Raw genomic sequence first — 6,999 nt, forward strand, 5'->3', positions numbered from 1 at the left:
ATATCAAAAACTAAAATGAAACCACAGAAAACTATTTCCACCGCGGGGATCATATTCATGTAAGTTAATATTATCACCGCGGTGGAAAAAGTTTTCTGTATTTTCAATTTAGTTTTTGACATTTTCCATTTTGTTTTTGACATTTTCATTTTAGTTTTTGACATTTTCGTTTCACTTTTCAGCGATTCAATATCTTCTTTACACATGATTTATCACATATTTGTGTTAATTTGTAAAAGGTAACGATAAAAGTAAGTGAAATATAAAAATATGGAAAAACATACTCCAATGGCCTTTTGGGTCAGCGTAAGTTTCATATTTGGAAGGATATTTGAGTCTCAAAACATATCTTGTATCATATCCTTGATAGAAAAATCTCAGATACAGGTAATTTGATTATAACATACTGCTAACCGTATGTTATGGATATTGATATAATGGATTAATTTTAATGGTTAAATGGACTGCTTTAACTTTTACCGAGTTATTGTTTTACCCAGAAAGGCTTTTTTTGCAGGTCAGTATCCCCGTCACTGTGTAAGTAGAATACATTGATGAATACAGTCTTTGATAAGGACAATCGTTATCATCACTTATCTGCAGCATTGCCTCAGTCTATACTGATAACAAACCATAATACTGATTGTTAGTATTTATTCCAAAAGTGATGAAAGAAATGTAAGTACGCCAAACTGATTGTGTTTCAGTTGTTTGTTCCTTAATACCACGAGCGAAGTCCCACGCAACCAGGATACAATGGCACACAATTAACCAGCGCCCACTTGCACAAAGAGACCTCAGTGCTAAGATGATCGTAACTCCCATACTTTAACATTGGCTTACAATAGCCTTAGCGCTAAGATCTCTTTGTGCAAGTGGGCCCAGGTCACCACGCTGCTGCCACTGGCACAAATACAAACAGCCTTACTTTTGTTGACCTCAATCTTGTTCAGGCCTGTGCATTGCGTGATAATCAGCGAAGCGTATCCCTTCTCTACATATAAGCAAATACATGCACTGCTGAAAACAATCTACCTGCACAACTGGTAAGACCAGTTGGGCTGGATAAGTTTCTATCGCTATCATCTGTGGGAACATGTATTTCAAATCTATAACGAACGTTCAATTACAATAACGTCACGTGACATGACCGTTGAACCTCGTAAAACTTATTCAGGGACCATTTTGGAATGTACATTTACATGTATTTAGAACAATGCACTTGATTTGCAAAATAAGTCGACAAAATGTATGGATAACAACTTCTTGAATATACTGTTGTAACGATGCTTCGTTGTAGATCATTTTACCTCTGTCTAGCAGGACTATTCTTGTCTCCAGATAGGTATATAGTTTGTTACCGTATGGGATTTGGGGAGTTCTATTTCCAACTCCAATGTGCCTCAATATGTGTTGAGATATAATAACTTGTGAGTATATACACTTGGTACCTCAATGTTCATGTAGGTAACTATAATGGAATATATAAAGATGTGTAAAATATGTACAAATATCAAATAAACGAAAACTAAACAGCTCCTAGTTCGTTTTCAGATGTGACATTTTTCAGTAAAATGTTGATCGTTTATGTGCATTGTATAATGACACAACACATTTGACATTAACAAAAAGTGATAACTAATCTGTACCCATCTGACTGTGACGGTGGCGGTGACGGTGACGGTGGCGGTGACGGTGACGGTGCAGGTGACGGTGCAGGTGACGGTGCCGGTGATGGTCACTTCATCAGTTACCCCATGCTGCCACCTTGTCCGAGCAGAAACAGCACAAGGAACAAGTCGAGTGAAAGACGCGGAGCTGTAATGTACAAAGATTGTTTTTCAAACCATCTGATAGTGTGCAAGATTTATTGTTATTTCAAACGTTTGATAGTATTCATCAAAAGAAATATTGTTATTTCAACCATGGTATAGTCTGCGTGAGCACTGGAAGGTCCTACACTTCCCTTGATGTAAGGCCACTATCATATCATGATACTGTATGTATGGACGTGACAAAAAATAAATATGATATACAAGGTGTATGTTTGAAGTACATGGCGCTATCGCCAGTGTGAATTCAAATCGCAGTCTCATCTCCGTGGTTCGTACACAGCCTAAGCTGCTTGTGAGGCGGTGTTTACATGCACAATATAAAAGAGAAAAAAGTCCAGGCGAAGAAAGCATCTGTAATGACCTTTTAAAATCAATATCTTGTACATTGATAGACCTTGGCCAGTTGGTTAAACTGTTAAATGAAGTCTCAAAGAGTGATCAGTTCCTACGGAGCTGAACAAGTTCGGTTATCACCGCATTACATGAGAAGGGTGATAAGACTGACCCTAACAACTACAGAGGTATTGCACCAAGCAGCTACTTGGGAAATCAATTTCTTGTACATTGCTAGACCTTGACTAGCTGGTTAAACTGTGTAATGATGTCTTAAATAGTGATCACCGCATTACATAAAAGAATATAGTGTTTATTACATTGCGAACTAACGAGAGAGAAAATACGATAGTTGTTTACAGTCTTAGCACCCATAAGTACCCTTTTCTCATGATGGGTCACATATAATGATATCTCTTATAAAGTGAAAACTGGCATTTCACAATTCTCTTAATCCAACATCGGGGTAAGACAAGGATGCAATTTCACTCCCACATTATTTAATATATTGCTCAATGATCTTGAAAACATTGTATCAAATCTGATGGTAATAATATAACAATCAATGGTTTCAACAATTGTCATTTGTTGTTTGCCAAAGACTTAGTTCTAATTGCCGATTCCCCTGAAAAAAAACTACTACGAGTTCTACTTGTAACAAAGTGTAACAAAGTTAAATTGGAGAAAAGAATACTTGATCCGTGGGTGATACAAAAATACGGGTTACGGATAAATCTGATTACCTAGGAATAACGATTGAAACAAATGGTGGGAGGTGTCATACTAATCGCTGGACAACCCTTTTACTGCTTCTAGGAGATCCCTAATATATAAAAGATAGTTACTTTTCTTGCATTTGGCTTAGAACTAAAAACTATTGTACAGACCTTTGGTATTTAAATAGATAGTATCTCTTTTCTGTGGTAAGTAAACTGACCAGCAAAGGACAGTGTCCAGATGATCAGTCTTATACCAAAAATATAAGACTGATCTGAATCCATATGTAGTAAATTATAATATCATACATACTGATCACACTGATCAGGATCATGGCAATGTTGTCATTGATGATAACAGCATATGTTTGGTATTGAGAAGAAGTTTGAATGATATCTACCTTTGGCGCCGGACACTGGTGGCAGTTTGAAATCTGTGTAATCACCACAGACAGGGAATCCTTGAGGAGGCTTGGGATGTTTGGAGAAGGATTCATTGACAGCCATGGCCATTCCGTTAGTGTTATGGAGGTCAATGTGGCAGTGGAGAAACCAGACACCAGGGTTGTCAGCCTTGAATCGTGTAATGACATAGCCTCCACTTGGGACAATCAGTGTGTCCTTCAGGGGAGGGATACGCTTTGTTGAGTTACGTTGAGCGTTTATTTGTCTCTTCACTCTTCCTCTCCATTTAGCAACATTACAGTAGTCGTCCTCACACTCTATATCGTCACTGTCCGACATATACCTCCCAGTAGAAGTATCATACTGAGGGAACCCGTACGCCAAGACGTAGACTGAATGACCATGAATGTGAACCGGATGAGACCAACCTCTGCCCTTACCCATGTTAAACAAAATCAGTTCCACAATATCACCTTCAGTGATGTCTATAGTGTACGTGCAACTACATATTTTGTCAGCCCCACATTTGTCTCCAAGGTCTGAACACGCAGCATGGACTTTTGAAGGTTGAGTTAATGCTGATACTTTAGGGGACACAAACTGTCGCCCATTTACAGAGCCAGGAGTGTTTCCTGGTTCTCCGGGAAAGGCGAAGTTCAGAAAGAACTGTTTCACCTGTTTCTCCTTCAAGATTTCATCTCTGTCCTTGTCGTCTTCCGTCCCAGAAGCGTAGTTGTATGTGGTGCAGTTGCGATATTGCCCTGCGGGGTAGTATCTATATGGACAGTTAAATATTAGACATGGCTGAATCTCACTGCATGTTCTCTCATTTGATATCAGTGCATTGTTACTTGAGTCATTTACACCACGTGAATAGGTAAGAATAGCCTCTGCAATATGCATACTGGCTTTATTGACCTCTAAAGACTCTGCCACAATCATGTAGTCTCCTATTTCTTGATTAGTTTCCAAGTAGAATAACAAATGAGTCCACGGGAATAGGTTTCAGACCTCTTCCATCAGAAGCAATTATAGTGATGGGATGACCAGCCACATAGACTCGGAAGGGATAGAGAGTTGCTGCACTGATCACTCTAAAACGATATGTCTTATTTGCAACTACTTCAAATCTTGTAAGAGGTGCCCCATTATGTTCCTGTGGACCAGATCCATAGTGGTATCTTCCTCTCCCATTGATGAGTCCGCTGTGGAACTCAAATCGGCTAAACAACGCTCCATCAACAGTTTGTGTTTCTCTATATCTTTTACAAGCCATAGATCTTTCATCACAATCATAAATGCCATTTATCATTTTCTGGTATGCTGTTTCTGGGTCCATGTCATGGTTCCAGTCCTGAATAATGATGATGTGTTTGTCGATAACGTTTGGTGGCGACTCTCTTTTCTTGACAATCAGAGGACCATAGAGCCCAATGCTTCTCTGATCCCCAATATGAGAGTGATACCAGTGTGTACCAGCTGGTGAAGCCTTGAATTTGTAAGTGAATGTTGACCCAGGCAGAATAGGGCACTGGGTGATGTAGGCCACCCCGTCCATCCAGGGAGTGTTCCTCTGATGCATGCCATGGAAGTGAACCGTGACACTGTCTGTGTGGAGCTCGTTGGTTACCGACACCTCAACATTTTGATCCTCGTACATGATAAGCTCTGGACCAGGGAATGTTCCGTTGACGCTGATGACAAGTCTGGCGTAGACTCCATCAGTTGTAAGAACACTGTTCAGTACAGCTGTGTCCCGAATAGGTTCTGTGTCATTATAATAGTGAAGACCTCCATTTGTAGGCATGACTCGCCTGGACCCATCCATCATGGTAAGTCGGGGTTCAACCAGCAGCTGGATCTTGCAGGGGTCATCATCTTTACCACACTCAAATGTTCTTGCACGAAATGCCACCATAAGAAGGATGAAAACACTGACTATGTTGGCCATTCTGATAGACGAACAGATCTACAAATAAAGAGCTTATGTATAAATATCAAAGCATCTCTGAGCGTAACGACATACAGGACAGTTAGGATCTTTCGGTTTTCACATGTAAGAGCATTTAGAGTACACAGTTTATGATAAATCTCACATTCATTTTACTCTGCTTCGGTTTGGTTCAAATTCGTTTTGTCTTTGTCTAACTTTCATTTCAATCTGCTGGTCATCAAGGTAAATATTTTCAGAATTCCCTTCAGTTTCTTGATGTGATGTTTGACAGTTACAAGTTGAGTTTTAAATAAGTATTGTTTGTGTGGAAATTTGATACATAGCTTTTAGCTCTCAACTGTTTATAAAATTAGTTATTTGCCCTCGCTAATTCACTGGTTATATTTAATGACATTCGATCTATGAGCAAAGTAATAGCGAAAATATGTATTCGCTTATTCTTTACATATTTTGATCTGACCGGCACAGTTTGAGGCTCAGGTGTCATGGATTTTGTTTTTTAAGAGTTCGCGGATAAAACAACCTGAGGGTTAAGATGCAAACTTTCGTTTTAAAACAGGAATTTCAGATTTTGTTGCAGAAATATAAGTAAAATCGATAAAACATAAAATATATCTGCTCAAAGAAGAGTACCTTGTACAATTCCATAACACCATATACCAAGCATAATAACACACCGTCTCCAAATGTAACGGGATGTACTGAATATCGCAGATGTTTTACATGACCTAATCAGCATGCTATATTATCGCATGGCCACAGTTATAAGTCCCGTTGAGTTGTTAAGAGAAGACAATTTTTCGATAAAATAGACATAGAATGAAATGTACGTACCAAGTGTAGAGCAGATAAGACTGTGCTGTTGCACACCTTGTCGGCTGATTGAGTAACACTAAAATATTTATAGGTAAAGAATGTTTCTATGGGAGTACATGAGGGCCAACGTTCAGAAACACGGGTTTACAATACACTGTTCGCCGTGAAAAGCCGTAAGAAGGCTAATCCGGCGTCAAGCAATAATCACTCACTCACGAAAAACAGGGAACGGTTACAGTTTTTTACGGTTTCACATTTATTCGTTTCTGACAAGGTGGATTTATAGCCTTTACAGCCTACCATACCCCACCACCTATCACATTACCTTTGAATGCGTTTCTTAGAAAACGATCTTCTCAGAGCAGAGACCTCACAGAGATGACCAGTCCTTGAAACTATTCCTCTGTATTCAATAGTGCATACCTTACACAACCGGTCATTTCATCTAGGAGGAACATACTAACATATTTATTAAGCAGCATGAATACATCTACCCGTGTTTATACCCTTATGATCGGTCATGCATCACGTAATGTTAAAAACAGCCGGTTGATGTTGGCCTAGATAGTTATCTAGAAATATAAACAGCGAACTTGATTGCATTGTCGCCATGAGAAGCTTTTATGTAGCAATGCATATCTAAGTGAGGTAGAATCCTACAGTTGTAGCGCATGTTCCTTTGTTCAAAACAATCACTTTTATAGTTACGTTAAATGCAAATCAGCTTCTTTTACTACTATTGTATGACAATTGCGTGTCGTATGCGTGTGGTGAGGGGCATTCTATGTGCAGGGTAGGCTAGGTTAATCTGACATTTGAAAGACATATCTCTAAAACTATAGATACTCTTTCTTGAAACTGTGTACACAGAAAGATCAGGTTTCTTAACTAGCGTTTTTATTTTGCTATTTAGGGATGTTTTAAATTTATATATTTTTCT

General features: G+C 38.9%; 1 pseudogene; it reads right to left on the minus strand.

The window, feature by feature from the left end:
* Window positions 1-640: 640 nt before the first annotated feature.
* Window positions 641-6,213, minus strand: LOC124136051 (annotated as a pseudogene).
* Window positions 6,214-6,999: the final 786 nt, after the last annotated feature.

The sequence above is a fragment of the Haliotis rufescens genome, unplaced genomic scaffold (genome assembly GCF_023055435.1).
Source record: "Haliotis rufescens isolate VD_foot unplaced genomic scaffold, xgHalRufe1.0.p SCAF_44, whole genome shotgun sequence".
In the NCBI taxonomy this organism is placed as follows: Eukaryota; Metazoa; Mollusca; class Gastropoda; order Lepetellida; family Haliotidae; genus Haliotis; species Haliotis rufescens.